The 19,674-nt window shown below is 35.2% G+C and overlaps 1 pseudogene; it reads right to left on the bottom strand.

Annotated features, from left to right (window-relative positions):
- Positions 1–19,674, bottom strand: part of LOC128174768 (uncharacterized) — a 264,137-nt pseudogene that overhangs the window by 112,103 nt on the left and 132,360 nt on the right.

Genomic DNA, 19,674 nt, shown 5'->3' with positions numbered 1-19,674 from the left:
TAAACCCTTTTTAAGCGATAAACGTGATGATATTTTCCATTCCGTTCCGTTTTCCGTTCCGCGTTTTAGCAACACCCATACATACATGTCTGTGTTTTCCGTATGCAGAAAAGGATTACGGTAGTTAAGATCAGCTAAAGGAATTCATTATTGTGTTTTAATTGGATTATCATTATGATGTTGACCAATTTAGGTAAGCATAATGCATGTAGTAGCAGTAGCACAATATAATAAGATGCCATCATGGGATTCCTGCCAGCATACATACACATGTATATAAGTTCTACTTTCACTTTCTAAATGTGATCTCCCTTTGACAGCATACTGTATCATCATCTTTTAATATTTAAATAAGCTTATCATCGTTACCTATCCTATCGCATTTGTAAAGTTTCTGTTATTTTAGTTGCAAAAGTTATTTTTTTCATTTGTCAGACTGCATGCACTGTTGAGTTGACCCCATATTGACCCTGTATAAACAATTTCTTATTAAATTTGTGTATTACATATGTAAGTAAGTGTAGACACTTATATTTTTTATATGAGTAATAATAGGAAGGAAGGAGTATTTCTTTCTTAATGTATTATAATGCATCAAATACAATGTAGGTCATGACCTTATGGGACTGTTCTGACCCCATGAAACAGTAAAATACAAAATATCTTCTAAAGTCATTATGATGCATCAACTGGTGTAAAGTACATTAATGACCCCCAGGTGTTGTCTTATTCATATGTTATACAGTAGTGTTTGATCCATGTGGGTAATTCCTAGCCTAATGATGTCACTGCTTTGTTTAGGAGACTTTACAATTGCCCCAAATAGGTGAATACACATGGCAGTGATGCATATAACATTTTGTTTATAAATCTTAAAAATTGAATTAAGCAATTTCCAAAATGTTAATGTGAATCACGAGAGAAAAAGCAATCAAGAAATGATTTAAAATTTGCTACTGTACACATGTAAGAATGTATTAAGAAGACTGAATCTTTATAAGCAGGTTTGATTGGGGGGGGGGGGGATGAATGTGGAGTATAAACATTTATAATTTGAATCATTTATTGTTATTAATTAATTTTAACTTGTCATTGAATACTACTTATTGATCCCAAGGTAGAAATATGACCTCTGATCGTATCTCAATAGATCATTTGTCAATTATGCAAGGTGTAATGTAATTTTTTTTAAGAATAACATTTTTTACCAGTTTATCAAAGTTTTTAGACACCCAAATTATATTTTGATTTTAATAGATTATTCGACAAGGAAGGGGGGGGGGAGAGAGAGAGAGAGAGAGCAGTTTATATTTGAGTTTGTTTGGGTGTGGGGGTTCCAAGTCATATATTTGACAATTTTTTAATGTAATTTAAAATAAGACTAAGCCATACTACAGTCATGAACATGAATAGTATAGAACAAAACACAAACTAATACATGTACATGTATATATACATAGGAAGTATTACAAAACAGATGATTGATCTATATCTGGGTTCTTAAATTGAATCATATATCATGTACATATTATATTATTGTTTATTTGTTCAAGGCATTTAAGATGGTATGTAGGTCATGATCCCAAGTGCTCTTCCTGAAATTATCAAATATCATAAAAACCATTGAGATCCCCACCTTAATCCAAAGATATTATTCCTCCTTAGGTCATGCAGGCGCATCAGATAATTATGGCATGTAAGTCATGACCCTAAGGGGTCATCCTGACCCCCTTAGAATCAGAAATTGTCAATTATCTTTAAATTATTGATGTTTGATGATCCTATCTCTATTTAATCTTTATTAATTATTAAGTCTCCTGAATGAAGTTTGGAGACTTATTGTTTTTGTACAGATCTTAATACATGTATATATTCTTCATCTTCTTTTTCTTCTTTCCCGCTCTGAACTTGTTTCTCAGAGATGGCTGAACATAATTGTACAAAACTCTAGGATATGATAGGCCTGCAAATCTAGTTGTGCACCCTGGTTTGATTTTTCTCATTTTGGGTTAGACAACCACTTTTTGGGGGAGGGGGGGGGGGGTGTCAAAAGGGTGTGGGGTCTAACATTGAACCTTGTAGGAAGAATCATAGACTCTATTGTAAATGGTAACTTGAAAACGGACAAAGATAAAAATATAGGGTTTTCATAATCATATATTGGCTGTTACTGGCAATATATAGGGTTTATTAGATCTGACCCCTGGGGTCATCTCCACCCCCCAGGAATTTGAAATTACCATATATCTCAGAAACTGTTATAATCATGACCCCTAAACCATATATATTCATGTTTCTGATGTCAAGGGGCATCAAATGTTATGTAGGTCATGGGCCCTGTGGGTGGTCCTGACGCCCTCAAACAGCTAGTCCCTTAATATCTTCAGACAGTTGAGATCCCCACCCTTAAACCATATATATTCTTGTTCCGTGTGTCAAAGGGCATCAAACGGTATGTAGGTCATGGGCCCCGGGGGTGGTCATGACCCCCCTTGAACAGGAAGTGCACGAATATCTCGAAAACGGTTGAGATCCCCACCCCTTAACCATTATATTCTTGATCCTTAAAGGGCATCAAAAGGTATGTACCGGTAGGTAATGGGCCTCAGAGTTAAATTTAATTTTTCAAAACCGTAATGCACATCTATGGAACAGTTCCTATCATATCCCAAGATATGATGTGTCTATCCATTAAATCATAAAAGGAGTTCTAGGATCTATGTTTTTTTTTTAAGTGATAAACGTCAATTTTCTGCTACATTTTGACTCCCTGGATGAAATTTAAATATTGAAAACCTTACTGCACATCTATAGAGCAGTCCCTATCATATCCCAAGATATGATTGTCTATCCATTAAATCATAAGAGGATCAATGTTTGTTTTTTTAGTGAAAAACGTCAATTTTCTGCTACTATTTGACTCCCAGGATGAAATTTAAATTTTTAAAACCTTATTGCACATCTGTAGGACAGCCCCAATTATATCCCAAAAGATGACGTAGCTACTCCAAAAGTTGTAAGAGGAGTTCTGGGAACCATATTTTTTTTTGCCAAAAAACGTCATTTTTTGTTGCCCACTGATCCCCTTAATTAAAAAAAAAAATCTGGAACCTGATCATGCCTCAATATGACACCCCCAATCATATTCTAGAAGATCATTTGGCTACTGCTGAAAAAAAATGACGTTTTTTAAACCAGTTTTTTTTGTAAAAAACGTCATTTTTTAGCCATTAAATGACCCCCAGGACAAAATTGAAAATTCCGAAACCTTATTGCGCATCTATGGGATACCCTAAAACATATTCCAAAAGATGATTTGTCTACTTTTGAAAATGTAGGAGGAGTTCGAGGAAGAAGGTTTTTTGTGAAAAAACGTCATTTTTTACCAATTATTTGACCCCCAGGACTCACAGAGAATTTTTGAAACCTTTTTACAAAACAACATGATACCCCAAATCAAACTCCAAGTGTTCAGTTTGCTGGTTTATAAGATGTAGGAGCAGTTTGAGAAAGTAAAACGTGACAGACGGACGGATGGACGGACGGACGGACGGACGGAACAGGGTAACAACAATATACCCGAACTTTCTTTAGAAAGTGCGGGTATAACTATTCAATATGATAGGAAAAAAATCATAAGCTAACTTGCATAAACTGACTTGTGTAATAATATATATATATATTTTCATTTATTTTAGAGAGAGCTGAACGGCTTCGCAAAGCATTGCCGAAGGCCAACTACACAACCAAATGTATGGAGAAGGTAGAACCAATTATGGCAGCCCAAAACATGTCGTAAGAGGAATCGGACACGGAAGGTAAAGAGAAGGTTTTCCGTGTCCGACAGTTGCCATGGCAGAGGTTAAAGGTCAGGAAGATGAAGAAGACATTGCAAGACATCTACAATCAACAACTACCCGACCATCTAAAGGAAAACAATCGTTTTTTAAAATTGTAATAACGATTTTGTTTAATCGTAATTAATAAGATTTATTCCGATCTGGTTACGTCGTACCAAGAATTATTCGGAATTATTTTTCTAAACATAGTTTGTAAATAAATTAAAGTTAACTCGACAAAGAATCAGTATAAACTCGTACTTAAGGTGGCAGGGGACAGTTTTTTTGATACAATTCTTTGTAGCCAAGGGATGCATGTCTTCGGAACTCTGTAACTAGAATTTCCTCAGTTCCCATTCAGCACAAATACCTTTAATTCACTCTTTATAAGGCCAATCACCAATTTCTGAAGAAAATTACTAATCAAAACCTGTAAAATTCTCTACACACTGGTTTTTATGAGATTTTGACCCTTTCATCTTTTGCTAATTTTTCATGATTTTTCAGCTTTTTAGACCTCCCCCAGCTAATTCCCTGCAGAGGGTTGACCTTCCGTACCGCGTGCATGTTGCACTATCACATGTCACAAACTTACCGGTGTTTAGTTTTCAATGTCCCATCCACCTACTTTTCGTGTTATTTTACCTCCCGTCTGTAACTTGCAATTTCACTGTGTAAAGTCAGCACAACAGTCATAGCCGCAGGTTTCGCATTTTACTTCTGATTCTCATGTACCTAACATAAGGGGCCTACATATTGCATATCAATTTCAACAATAGACACCCCTCTAACTAATGATAATCCTTAAAAATCATTTCATGAATTTTAGCAACACTCATAAGCCTTCAAGTACAGCAACTCTCAATTTTACAAAAATATTGACGGGTACTTTATTCGAAACTGTCCCTTGCTACCTTTAACATACACTAACATTCTCTGAAAAGTCATCTTGTCTTAAAATTAAAAAGCTTATGCTATTCTGAAAAAAAGTACACCACATTTTGCCAATTCCATTGAGGTTTAATAAAAATATGGCCATTTAAGTGAACCCACCATTTCCACTCTCCTCTGTTTAACACAGATTCACAGGGCTCTCCATAAATAAAGCATCTTTACCTAATCTTTTAGATGTCAACTGTTGTTCAACCTCCTTAAATAAGAAACCTTATTCAATACTACATACATCTGCTTGATATTATTAGGATAAAAGCATCACATCACTTAGAAATCCCTTTACATGTATACCCTCCCCCTATCTTTTGATTTTCACATGAAGCATTAGTTTGAACACTTTAACCTAATATTATGAAACTTGTGGCAGTTTCCTTGAGTCATTTCTTACACATAATTGAAAACAACCATCACTGATATCTAAAATTGATTTTTTTTTGGTAAATGGATGATTTGTAGCATTTTTATTCACAAAAAGTCATGTCGCCCTACATGTGATTTCTTGTTTTCATGAAAAACTAAGCCTATAATCATATTTAGTGGATATCTTATATAGTCTTGTTTCTAGTCTCCTTTTAACTTTGCTAAATTAGTAAGACCTACAAGTGTGATGTGTGCATTTAATTAAAATGAAATTCAAACACACCCGGGTACCTGGGGACGGATGAGAATTCTATGAAAAATGTTCAAATTTTACATGTTTTTCTACATTTTTGATGCATATATACAATAAAAGGGTAAAAATATGTTGTTTTTGTTCATTTCAAGAGTAATTATCAAAGCAGATGTTATTTCAAGGTCAAATGTACATTTACATATCCTACATGTAATGGTAATGGAGTCCATTGGAAAGAAGGGGTGGCATTTCCAATTCTGTAAATACATCTAAAATACCATTTTTTGATAGGAAGGAGCAAAAACTTCAGTTTTTTGACATATTGTATACTTTGATAACTGCATTTGTCTACATGTAAAGTTCATTTGAAATAAAAATATGCTGTTTTAAAAAAATTGGGTGATATAAGTCAGGTGGATTAATGTTATTTCATAAAATCAGACAGCAAAATGGCTGCAAATTCATAAATTTAATGATTTAATTGATAAAAACTGTTTTAAAGTATTTATTCTTATCTCAGTAATTAACTTAAGCCTATTAATTGTCATCAGGATAGGAAATGCCTACTCTCTAAGCCAATTTACTCTAGTGGTGGTCATTCTACACATTGAAGAGGGAGTTACTCCCCTTGAATATTTTGGCTAATAAATCATGTCATGACATCTACAGCCAAGAAAATCATCCATTTTCACAAAATGTATTACTTATGGTACAAAATCCACTCAAAATTAAACTCAAAGGAGAAATATGAAAATACCATGTAGTCTTGAAGGTGGCAGGGGACAGTTTTTTTGATACAATTCTTTGTAGCCAAGGGATGCATGTCTTCGGAACTCTGTAACTAGAATTTCCTCAGTTCCCATTCAGCACAAATACCTTTAATTCACTCTTTATAAGGCCAATCACCAATTTCTGAAGAAAATTACTAATCAAAACCTGTAAAACTCTCTACACACTGGTTTTTATGAGATTTTGACCCTTTCATCTTTTGCTAATTTTTCATGATTTTTCAGCTTTTTAGACCTCCCCCAGCTAATTCCCTGCAGAGGGTTGACCTTCCGTACCGCGTGCATGTTGCACTATCACATGTCACAAACTTACCGGTGTTTAGTTTTCAATGTCCCATCCACCTACTTTTCGTGTTATTTTACCTCCCGTCTGTAACTTGCAATTTCACTGTGTAAAGTCAGCACAACAGTCATAGCCGCAGGTTTCGCATTTTACTTCTGATTCTCATGTACCTAACATAAGGGGCCTACATATTGCATATCAATTTCAACAATAGACACCCCTCTAACTAATGATAATCATTAAAAATCATTTCATGAATTTTAGCAACACTCATAAGCCTTCAAGTACAGCAACTCTCAATTTTACAAAAATATTGACGGGTACTTTATTCGAAACTGTCCCTTGCTACCTTAAACATATTGGGTTTGTGTTTTGCTAAGTCGTTCATGAAATCATTTACATTATTCTTTATTTGAGTTAAGAATCAATCGGATTTTAAAAACATTAATTTATTTTGGATATTTTTTTTTTATTTGTAGAGCATCAAAATTGACGCAGTGGTTGGAATAGAAACCAGAATCATAAATTCCCGATTTAGCCCTTCTGGGAAATCGACTAAATATTTTGTACAAGCTATTGTCAAGGGGGAAAAGACGATAGCCAATATTTCACCATTCAAAAAACAATATATTGAAAAACTCCCTACAAAAAAGTGTTATAAAATATTTAACACAACTTACCATCAAACTTATGGATTTGAGCTCAAGGCGGATGCCACGGTGTGTAACGTTATTTTAACATATGTCTTACCTCTGTAAAATTAGTATCTTCAATCAATACAATAATTGCAGGTAAATAGCAGATCAATGGCAACTATCTTTACATACCTTCAAATTATTTAAATGTAAAATGTTATTTCAATATTTTTAAAACTATATTATAGAACACACACACACACACACACACACACACACACACACACACACACACACACACAGCCATTTTATTTGACGCTGCAAATATAACATTTATATAAAATTTCATGTCATTCAGGTATTTAGTTGGCCTGTGAAATGTCCCGTATATAGATCCTGATACATTGTTTTGAGAGAAAAAAAATGAAAACCTCCTCCTGGCGGCCCGTAATAAAATAGACAACTGCGGGGGAAATGTATTGCAAATCTAGCAAATATTTCTTTACAGCAGGATAGACAAATATAATTATTATCAATTCCGTATCCCCAAAATAAAACGAACTTCTTCATTGTCTACCCGAAAATGGGGCAAGAAATTGTTCCTTTCTACGGAATACAATAAAGAAAATGAGCAAGAAATTCAAGAAGTGAGTGAACACAACTACGCAAGCCAGCCAAAGTTGAACGTGGAAGAACTTTATGTCAAGCACCACCTTTTGTCCATACAATGTTCAACAACAGCGGGTTCTACTACAGATGTTCTTGGTGACTCGACAAATAGTAATAACCCAATGAACAAGGTAAAGGAAATTATTTCCTCAGGAGTTATTACTTTGCAAGATTTGTTGAAAAAGTGTTGGTGGTACCAGGCCCCGGGGCCATTAAACTTAGACGAGCTTACCTCTGATCTTAGTTTCACATTAAAACTAGAACTGTCTTAATGGGACTAATACCCCCGCAAGGCTAATTCAAATGGGACAAATAATTGAATAATTAAGGTTTGGAACACATACAAAAAAAATTCTAGAATTTAAAAAAAAAATTAGTTTAAAAGAAAGAAAAATTAAAATCAAAATTGTCAGAATTTCACTATAAAAACATATCTATAACAGTAATACATTTACAAATGTATGTATCTGATGATAATAACCCCTTCCTTTGCAGTAAATGGAAATACCGGTAGCCAAGCAATGCTCTTCTATTGATAAAACTTTCAATATCTTTTTAATAAGAGTCTTGACAGATGCAATTAGTTGTTTCAAATTTTCCTCACTTTCTCCTATGGCACAATGGAACTCCATATCAGAAAATTGATCCCATAGGACTATGATTTTCTTTGATGAGCTTGTTAAATTTAATAAACTCCCAAAACATTACCATAATTACCATACTATGTAAAAATATGTAAAAAAAGAAAATTTAATATTACAAACAATTTTAAAACTGCCAAAACACTACAATCATATCAGTAATTTTGAATTTCATTTAAATTAATGCCAATAGGGTCACTTCATCAATTTACTTCACAAATAAATTTTAACAACCTCTAAAAATAGTTTAACTTTTTTATTAATAATGATATTATTTATTTCCTTATAATGATAGATTTTTTGGTTTACATGAAACAGTTTTAAAATAGCCCCAAAACCATCACCCATTTTACATATTATCAATTTCCCCTAAACACATGCTCCATCTGAACCATGGCTCAGATAATGGCTCCCTTGGGACAAATGAATTCAGCCACACTTGTCTTTGATGTTCTTATTAGCTCCTGAGAATTTATCATTGACAAACAAAAACTTTGCATTGTCAGTTGATAGAATACTTATAAAAAAATTTATTAATGAAGACATAAAGACAAAAAACCTCCATCTGGATGTATTCATATACATTTATTTTAGAGTGTTTTCTATTAAATAATTAATAAAATCTGTAAGGATTACCTCCCTTACTTTTCAACATTTTAGTGTACAATATATAGAATAAGGAAAAAAAAACTGTCGTAAAATCGTTAAATCTTGTCTGATCTTAAAAAAAAATTGCGGGTGCACATCTTCAGATGGTGTTCAACATATGTACAAATTTTCAAACTGTTCCATGCAGTAATAAAAAATTTTATGGGGGGGGGACAAATTTGCGCTACAGACAGACGGACAGGGTGAAACCAATATACCCCCCTAAACTTCGTTTGCGGGGGTATAAAAAGGAACATATAACGGTAAAGTGAGACTTAGAATGAAGGAGAAAATTGTTGATATTTTGCGAGTCCCTTTGTAAAGAAATTGATCACGGTTTAGCTCAGGTAAGACTTGGCAACCTCGCGGTATAAATTTTCACATATCCACATCATCGCGGTTTTGTGATATCAATATCAGTCAGGTGGAAACCGTTTTCATCCATAACGCCAGTTACCTCTCGCTATTTCTTCACATTTCGATCAGCAGAGCACCGTTTAAATTTTATAATTTGTTTAAGTATATGTATGTTCATTTACTAACTGTTAATTGTATTTCAATCTCTGAATAAAGTTATGTTTTTTATTTAGAAAAAAAACCCCTGATATATCACAATATGTAATTTTGGGCAGTACCCATTCGTGGTTTTAATACTATCATATATTATATTATGCTGAATGTTTTTATGCAAATACAAATAACAGTAAATCTTACACACAAAAAATTGGCAGTAAACATGAAGACATCATTTTTAATACATGTACCTAGTACCATCATCCAGTAAAAAAATGTTAGCTGTTGTTTTGATCTATCTGGCTAGAGGGTATGGTTTAAACCTTCAGAGTTTAATAGTACCGGTATAGTGTATTTAAGAAATACTTCTTGATAATCAAATTCATGTTATTTAGGTGAGCATATAATAATGAATGCATTTTTATATTTTCTTGAGCATATAATAATAAATTATGGATACAATTTTATCTTATCCAAGTGATGGGTTGTAGATTGTTTTCCTTTTCAATATGTTTAAGATAATCGCATTTCACAATAGAATGCAGGTCTTGTGGAATTGCCATTTGGAGCTGACTATTGCCTAGTTTTATGTGGGATTATGCCAGAAGTTGTGACAGTCTTGGCTAGGAAGCTTCAGTGCTTCACTTGTCAGAAGGTACATTCCATACCCATCCCTACAAAAGGCCACTACAGACACAGTTCCTGATATTGTACTCAAACTCATGAGAACTATGGTAGATGAGACCTCCACTAAGACTTTTATCTACCACACTCTCTCAAAAAGATCCATACAATTTAGGATCAATGTTGCTCCTCAAGCCACATTTTTAGATCCCTTTATTTGTTTAAAATAATCTAGATACTTCATTCTATATCATATTGTAAGCTAATGTTTATAAATTATGTTTAAATCATGCATGAAAATCGTGTAAGATATAAGTGGTAAATATATGCGCATCTTAATTTATTACTTTTGAAAAAAAATAAATTCATATTCAGTTTTGTCCTGATAAGCAGTACTGGCATATTGCACTAAATCACAAATTTATGCTTACACTACATTACAGCTCTATATATATATATATATATATATATATATATATATATATATATATATATATATATATATATATATATATATATATATATATATATATACACGAGGTTCCTGTATAAGGTCAACACTGCGTCGGATAAACATAGCATCAATGTCGACCCGGAAGAATGTCAACACATCGGTGTTGACATTGTTCCGCAACCTTCTGGTTTGGTATGATCTGCTTACTGAATGTCGTTTTTCTTGGTATTATTCGAAAGATTGACATTTAATTGTAAAAAAAAACCCTCTGCTTTGGTTTCTTTAAACTTATCTGCTTTCGTGTTTTTATCTTTGGAAGGAGGGTACCCTCCTAGGAAGTATATATCGCCACCTTGATAATCATAGTGAAAATGTCGACACGCATATTTTTTGACTTTCGTTTAATAATTCTAATTTTATAAGAATAAAAGAATGAGTGCAAATGTTAAAGTAGTAAAGAATTGATATAACCTGAAGATATCACAATGATTTTTTCAGTAGTGTTTAAAAGACTTTGGAATTTCTATTTTAACAGGCTCTAAAACCGGCATTCAAACTGTATATACATTTTGTGACGTCAGGCGGTTTATTTAGCTGGAAAACAATGGTGGACTAGGCTAGTTCGCTTCAGAAGAATTGTTATTGTTTTCATGAATTGTGCGAGTTCAATGGAGTATTTTAAGGTTACTTTTTGTTCATTGGTGTTGTTAACGTAAGTATCTTCATTACTTGTATTCTTGTGATCATGCTTTTAGCTATATTATTCGTATTTTCGGTAGGTAATACCTCCTTTGTTTACACATGAACTACACGCTAGAAAGTAACAGTTATTTTTCTGGGTTAGATTTTCTCTTTATCACCACTATTCCTCATTTGAATCTGCTGTAAAAAAAAATTAGTATGAAATTGTGTACAGTGAATTACATCGATTTGTGTCGTTTAATTAATTTTAAAATATAATATGTGTGTCAATAGCATACTTTGTTTGCCCATAATATTGGAATGGAAATAGTTGAAGTTGTCATACAAATAACAAAACACAAGAGATCTAAAATAGGATTTTTACCGATCAATATTTTCTGATTTTGCAATTTTGTTTGAATACAAGAATGTATTTCAGATGCAAGAAAATTATTCGATAAATGCAAAAAAATTGTTCATAAAATTATCATTTTCATGTGACAATTATCTTTAACGATCAAAGAGCGGTTTAATTTTTTCTTTATTTGTCATACATTTATCCATCGTCTTAATTTGCCAAATATATGAAATATAAACCCTCAGCTTTTAATATTTCACGTCTAATTTTCAAGAATATGAACCATTTAAAATAGTCCATACATGCATTTTGCGTGAAATCAATATAATATAAAAACATTAAATGGATTGTTTTGTGATAAATATACTCTCACACGACGTGTTTATTTTGTAATTCATTGTAAAAGAAATATCTTCAATTAATACTAAAACATAGGTGAATGTAAGTTTTTTTCTTCATTTACAGTTTTTACAAAGATATAATGACGTTCTTAACAGAATAAGTTTTCATTCGCAAAACTGTAGTCTATTTTTTGAAAAAAACTAAAAATGTTCATTCAATGAGAGGAGAAAAAAAATTTGTTTTTTTTTTTTACTTTTTGTTGTTGAAGCAGGGTGTTGCTGAAAATTTTAAGCTTTTTTTTATTGGGTATAACTGACTTTTTAATATCAATTTTTTCTAGTTTACCTTAACTGTTAGAGATATTTTCTACAGAATGAAGATTGAGTAAAATTGGAATCTCTTAAGTTATTGATTGTGATAAGACAATGAACTTAAATTGTTATATAATCTTTCATTTCATAATTTTCACTGATGTATTCTTTAAAACAAATAGCACTTTTTAATAGAGTAACACTTTTGTTTTTCAAAGGTTGTGAAGTCGGATGTGGAATTGCCCCAAGTTTCATTACCAGTAAGTGTGTTTTATTACAGTATGTATATAACGCAGAGACTAGGGTAATGATTCATTGTCTTTATACAGATTTTGGTGAGAAGTATTATATATATTTTTAATATGTTTTCTTTCTGTAGTCCTCTAAATGTAGTGGAGAGAACAAGCCATTGGGGAGAAAAATCAAGAGTTCCATTATGCAGAGTGATGATGTAAGTCTTGTTAGAATACACTGATATTAATTTAAACATGCAAGCCCTATGTTGTAATGGAAATTAATAGAAAAACTAAAATTTGACACAAAGATTGCTTGTGACCTGTAAATATGTCTGACTGAGCTTTCAAATTGGTCATTTGTGCAAGTTTGAGGCCACTGTAAAAAAATGTGCATCCGTTACCATCAAGTAGAGGCATTCAGGATTATCATGCAAAAATTTGTGTATATTAAAGTTGCAAAGTTGTAAACTACGTTAGTGATTGACCGACCCATTTTGTAGAAGTTGTAACATTTTAAAACTGTTGGAAACAATAATGTACATTGTAAGTGAGACTTGATCTTCATGCAATCCACCTAGATACACCCGAGGTGTGTTCAACAGGGTGAGCTCCAAAATTCCCTATATCAGCAACACAAAATATAGCGAGTGCTTGCGAGCGGGCTCTCTGCTGAACACACCTCAGTACTCCAACAACTTTTTTTTGGTTCCTGTAATGACCTTACAACTTAATTTGTGTGTTGTGTCATTATTTTTAGCTGCCAGATTTGTGTTCCTCGAAAGAAGAATCTCCATGTATAAAAGAGGAAGAGGTATTTGTATAGATTTAGACAATAAAATGATTTCTTTGGTGATACATTTTAATATATTTAACGGTGGCAAATTTGCAGATCTGCAATGATAGCTACCTTCATAACCCACATGAATCATCAAAGAGAACATTTTATTGTTTATATTTACATCTTTCTTTAACATCTTTCTTGATAAATGGATTGTTAAAAGTTAGTAAAATTAGCTAAAGTTATTGCCAATGTACATCAGAACGTTAGCTAAAAAAAACAGCCACATTTTTCTTTTGCGAATTTGCAAGTCTGACATAATGCTTATTTCGTAGAGTCCATGATTTTTATTAGGTCGCTGTTAGTTTAGACCAATCGATAAACAGGGTTAGTAGATTTAAGTCCTATCAGTTTCTACAGAGCTATGAATTACAATTAATTTCCATTAGAAATATAAGGAATCATTCTTGATGAATGTAAATATATGCAAGTAAGTAGTATAAGGCGCCTAGCTGGGGGGTTCAACTGAGTACACTTTTTATGCAAATGAGGTAAAAAACTGGGTTTAAGGTTGAAATGAGTTTTATTGAACAAGAACATCAAAAATCATGAAACAAGTGAAGAAATCAGCGCCAAAAAAATAGAAAACATAGAATGACTCTCTGGAAATTACATTGTTCAGAAATTCTCGTGCAATTTTGTCAGATGAAGTTCATACGAGTGGGAGAATCCACGAACACATTTTTGTTGTTGACTTTCATCATACGGCCTGGTTTTTTCTGCTCCGTTTTCATTTCCTCGTCCCAATCTTCATTGGATTTCTGGGTTTTTGCTTTTTTCTTGTCTTTGACTCCTTTCCCTTTGTTGGTGGGAGGGTGATTTTCTTTTTCTGGGCAGTCCTGAGCCTCGTGTTCTTGGTCTGCCCAGTATTTGTTTTTGAGATTTTCTGGGCAATCTTTCATCCAATGGCCTTCCTTTTTGCAGATGAAACAATTGTTGTTTGAAGGTCTACTGTAGTTAGTACTCTGCTGAGAAGTCGAGCCCCGGTTGTTTTCCTTTGTAGGGCAATCCGGCGAATAGTGACCTGGTTCTCCACAGGTGTAGCATGAGCCGGGTTTTTTCCCCTGTCTAGTTTTTGGCTGCGTAGTTTTGTTCATTTCGTCCAGTTTGTTTAAGATCAAGCTAGTATGTTTTCCTATTTCGTCACTCATCAGATGGAGACTGTTGAGAATTCCTTCCTGGGTCGTGGTAATGATCCCAAAGTCTTCCTTACTGATCACTGAATTGTAAGCAGCCATCTCTAAGTTGACTGGGTCCTGGGTCTCTGTCACTAGTGATGGATCGTAATAGCCCATTCCACTAGACATAGGATCTTGGCTATCGAGGAAGTTTTTAGACGTCATGATTTGCAATGTGCACAAGTCCTAGAGGGGCGCGAAATATGGGTATATAATGAACTGCTTTTTTAATATTTTTTATAATTCTATCAAGGAAAAAAAATTGATGATGAGCGAAATATTGAGTCTTACCTTTGAGGGTTATCAATTAGTAACAAAATGGAATGCAGATATGAACGAGGAAAAACAGAAAAAAATATTGAGGGTGTTAGCTTTGGCTCGGAACATCACCAGTTTGAATTTTCTTGCCCACATACTGTTGATATTAGCAGTAGAAAATCCTTTCCCCGGAAGACTAGCCACAATTTATTGGATTTGCGAGGGGGGCAAGATTCAATTACTCGAGAAATTAACAGGCGTCTCCTACAAGGATTATCAGAACTTCGGGTATCTGAGATGCATGTTCACCCATCAGGGGAGAGCTTGTCGTCGAGTGATTTCACAAATAGACAATATGAAGATGGTGGCTTTGGAATTTCTATACCTGAAATTGAAAACTCAAGCCATAGACGAAGAAAACGGAGTGTAAAGTTTAATATGGACATTCAAGTGTTGGAAATACCATACGAAGATAGGACAAGTGAATGGATGACTTTGGCAAATGACCGATTTCGTTTTCAAAGAAGAATTCTACAGACTGCAATTGTTTTAGAGCCTATGTTAAAAAGACATTTGTTAAATAATTAATTTGTGTTTAAAAAAGACAATTGTTCCAATGTATAATTTGTTTGAAAATAATAAAAATAATTTTATTTCATATAATTTCTACCATTTAAAATAACTAATAAATGTTTGTTCCAATGTTTGTTTGCTGAAAAATAATAAAATTTTGACATTTTATGTCATAGTTTATTTAATTTCTACCATTTAAAAATAACGAATAAATGTTTGTTCCAATGTTTGTTTGCTGAAAAATTAAAAAAAATAATTTTATTTCATAGGTTTTTTTAATTTGTACCATTTAAAATAACAAATAAATGTTTGTTCTAATGTTTGTTTGCTGAAAAATTAAAAAAAAAAATTTATGTCATAGTTTTTTATTTCTACCATTTAAAATAAATGGTTTGCACTCTATAAGACTCTATAGGGAGTTTGCATTGCTTTAAACCCGGTTGTCATGGTAGCCTGGCTAGTAGAGCCTTGCTTAAGACTTGGCACGGATTCAAGTACAAGATTCTGACGTCATAAATGAAAATGACGTCATATCTAGTGATAAATAGCAGCGCACTTCCGCCCAGCACTCATTCGTCTGCTAGATTTCTCGTAAATCGCCCAAAGATGAATTCATTTGGAATTAGGCATTTTTATACGGATGTTCCTAATATTCGAAGAGTGTTGGAGATTGTAACATACCAGTGGGATGGGGAGAGCTACGTAAGGATTTCTTCGGAGGCTGTGAGTCTGTTTCAGGCCCGGGATGCTCCCCTGTCCCCCCTGGAGAGGCAAGGAAGAGAGCAGGACTTGGGGAGAGTTGACCTTTTGCCTCCACCGCCGCCGCCTCCCCCAGGACCCGTTCCTTCACTGGAGGACGTCGTTGCGATGATGGAGAGGAGGCAGCAGGAGCAGCGGCAGCAGCATTAGTCAGCCCCCTCGACGCCGTCGCCTCCCCCACCGCCCAGAGTCAGTAGGGTACCGGCAGCACTCTTCCGGCGGGTCCGGAGTGTTGCCAGAAGGGCCATTCCCTACCGGAGGGGTGGCCCGGGGGTGCGATTTTCTTTGCCTCCCAGGTCTGCGGCGCCATCGCCTTTTGTGAGCCCTCCTAGGAGAGTTCCGGCCATTCGGCCGCCAGGACCGGGTATCACCGTAAGTAATGTTTTAATATATTTTACATTTATAATAATGTGATAGTATGATTGATTTTTGGTATAATATTTTAATTGGTTTTTTTTTTAGACCACCAGGGAGCACATCGTGATTCCGGACTCACCGGAGAGTCCCGACCCCTCCCCACCTGCCAGTCCGGGGGGTTACTCTCCGGTGAGCCAAGGCTACAGTCCGGCACCATCGCCGCCAGGGAGCCCTCTGCGACCATCGCCATACCGCCCTGCACCACCACCACCACCAGCTGCAGCGGCCTTGGGGAGATCTCCAAGCCGACCGGTCCCACCCAGCCGTCCTGCCCCTCAGCTGCCCTCGGGATTTGCCCGGACAGCAGTGGCCACCCGGGATGCTGCAACCCAGCTTCGCACCATTTTGAGAACGGCCACCCCTCCCCTGTACCTCCATACGAGGAAGCCGGAGGATCCGAGGCGGCACTTCACCATCGTCCCCAGCGGGGGGGGTGAAGGTGGCTGAGGAGGAGGAGAGCCGGGGGGAGTGTGTCATCTGCTTCCGAGAAGACGCCCACATGCAGGTAAATAAAACATGAAATGTTTTGTTATAATTTCATAATAAAATGCTTTGTAATTACAAAATACTTTTTTTTGAAAAAAAGGTATTTATGGATTTGCTTTTTCATTTTTCCAGATCAAGTGCCGCAGCTGCAGCCAGCAGAGGGTATGCTGCAAGTGTGTCCCGGGGGTGTACCGGAACATGAACCCCTGCCCCCTGTGCCGGTCCTTCGGAGAGCAGTAGTGGCGACTGCTAACAAAAAGCCCTTTTCAGGGCTAGCGCCACAGCCCTTTTAAGGGCTACCACCAACGGCCCTTTTCAGGGCAAATAGAAAAAATGTGTACAAAAAGAAAAACACCAGTGGTCACTTACATGCACACACTTAAATAGAAAAGGTGAAGGTTTTTTATTTCATAAGTGAAGATGTATTCTTACGATACACTAGACCCTTTTAAATTGAAACATGAATTTACCATGGTGGTGGCGGGTCCTTCAAAATCGGGAAAAACACATTTTGTTAAAAAGTTAGTAGAAAATAGACATTGGATTTCCCCTCCCCCCGAAAAAATCATATGGTGTTACCGAGAATGGCAACCCGCTTACGAATCTTTACAAGATCAAGTCAAGTTTATACGCAATATTCCAGAAGACGACGAGAAATTAGTGGCTGATTTCAGTATTCGTCACTTGTTAATTTTTGACGATATGATGGGAGGCAAAGCCATCGAGTCTATCGTCGATTGGTTTACTCGCAAAGCTCATCATAGGAATACCAGTGTGATTTACATTACTCAAAATGTATTTGATCGAGCAAATCAACATCGTACTATTAGTCTCAATGCTCATCATTTGGTACTGTTTAAAAATCCTCGAGATAAATCTCAAGTGACGGTGCTGAGTCGACAATTAGATATGCCTCATTAAATGTCTGCTTATCAAGAGTCTACTAGTATTCCTCACGGTTATTTGCTTGTAGATCTCAGTCCACAAACTCCAGATGAATTGAGATTAAGAAGTCAAATGTTCGATACCCTAAGTGTCTATATGCCTCGAGAATATAAATATTGAACACACGATGAGTTACCTTCATTTGGATTGAGTTCATCATGGCACGACAAAACAAAGTGTTGAGACTTTTGAAACTTTTATATGGAGAAAAAGATCCACAGAAAAGGCAGGAAATCATCGAATTAAGCCGTAAAACCTTAATGAAATGGTTTCTGATAGGAGCTAAGAATTTACTGAAAGGAACTATTCCTGTCGACAAACAGACTCAACGGTTTATTGAAAAACACCGGGATGATTTGAAAGTGATTGCTGACAAAAAAGTCAACGAAGATAACAGATTGAAAGCCGTATTGAAACGAGGAGGAGCTTGGTTTTTAGGAGGGGTCATCATTCGTAATTTATTGAAATGGAATTTGAAAAAAGAAAAAATGGCTCAGCCTGGAAAGAGCAAATCGAAGAAAGCCATCAAAAAGAAATTAAGCAAAAAAGATTTTGTGAAGACTCCTCCCCTTAGGAAAGACTTGCCTGATTGGGTTCAGGAGCAAGTAGACTTGTATCGTCAAGATCAAAATCAGAAAAATCAAGGTGATTTAGAAGCCACTCTTCCCTATGCTGAGGATGATACCCCAACTTTTCCCATTATCAATGCTAGGGCTATCCAGAAAATGGATAGGGCCATGCAAGGTCCTATAGGAGCGGCCAGAACCTCAGATAATGTAATGACTTCTACCCCTATTAAAGCAACTCAAGCTCCCTCTTTGTTTGATGATGTCATTACTATTGATCAGTCCCCTATTAAAGCACCATCTACCCCTACACTCTCGAAAAAGTCTCCAAATGAGTCACCAGCCTTAAAATATTTCTGTCCCCACGATGGGGTCGGATTCAGACTGAAGGAAAATTACGATCGTCACTTGGCTACCGCTCACAACCCCGCTTGGATTGAAAGTCAATCGAAAAGGAAAATAGTTCCTGTACCAGACATGTCTAACTTTACTTTAGGTTTCAAGAAACCTAAACTAAATTATTATTGTCCCGACTGTCACATGGCTTTTAGACTTAAAAGGGAATACGAAAAACATAGACAAAGATATCACCCAGTAGCTGAACCATGGGTCCAGAATAAAGGATAGAGTGTCTTTGGTCATCCTATAAAAGACAACCATAGATGAATTTTTTATCAGTTTTTAATGATGGCTTCTGATATAAAGAAGAGAAAAGAGGCGACAGAAAAGAAAGAAAAGAAAGGGATAAAAAAGGAGAAAAAAAAGAACAATTCTTGTGAATGTAGATTGAGACCTTACATGCCCGTGTTGAACCTATTACTCTCTCCTGAAAGTACCCCTGTCTTAAAAAACCAAGTGTTAAAACATTGTAGTAATGACTGCATTCATAAGATTTGCGAAATTAAAAATTTATTAAAAATCTTCTTCTCGGAAACTAATCAACCAGGAAAGCTGAAACTTGTGTGGAAGCATCCTCAGGTAGTGTAGATTCAAAGTTGTGAAAATCATGATCCCTGGGGGTAGGCTGGGGCACAATGGGGGATCGAAGTTTTACATAGGAATATA

This window comes from Crassostrea angulata, chromosome 2, assembly GCF_025612915.1.
Source record: "Crassostrea angulata isolate pt1a10 chromosome 2, ASM2561291v2, whole genome shotgun sequence".
Lineage (NCBI taxonomy): Eukaryota > Metazoa > Mollusca > Bivalvia > Ostreida > Ostreidae > Magallana > Magallana angulata.
This window is presented reverse-complemented; position numbering and strand designations above follow the sequence as displayed.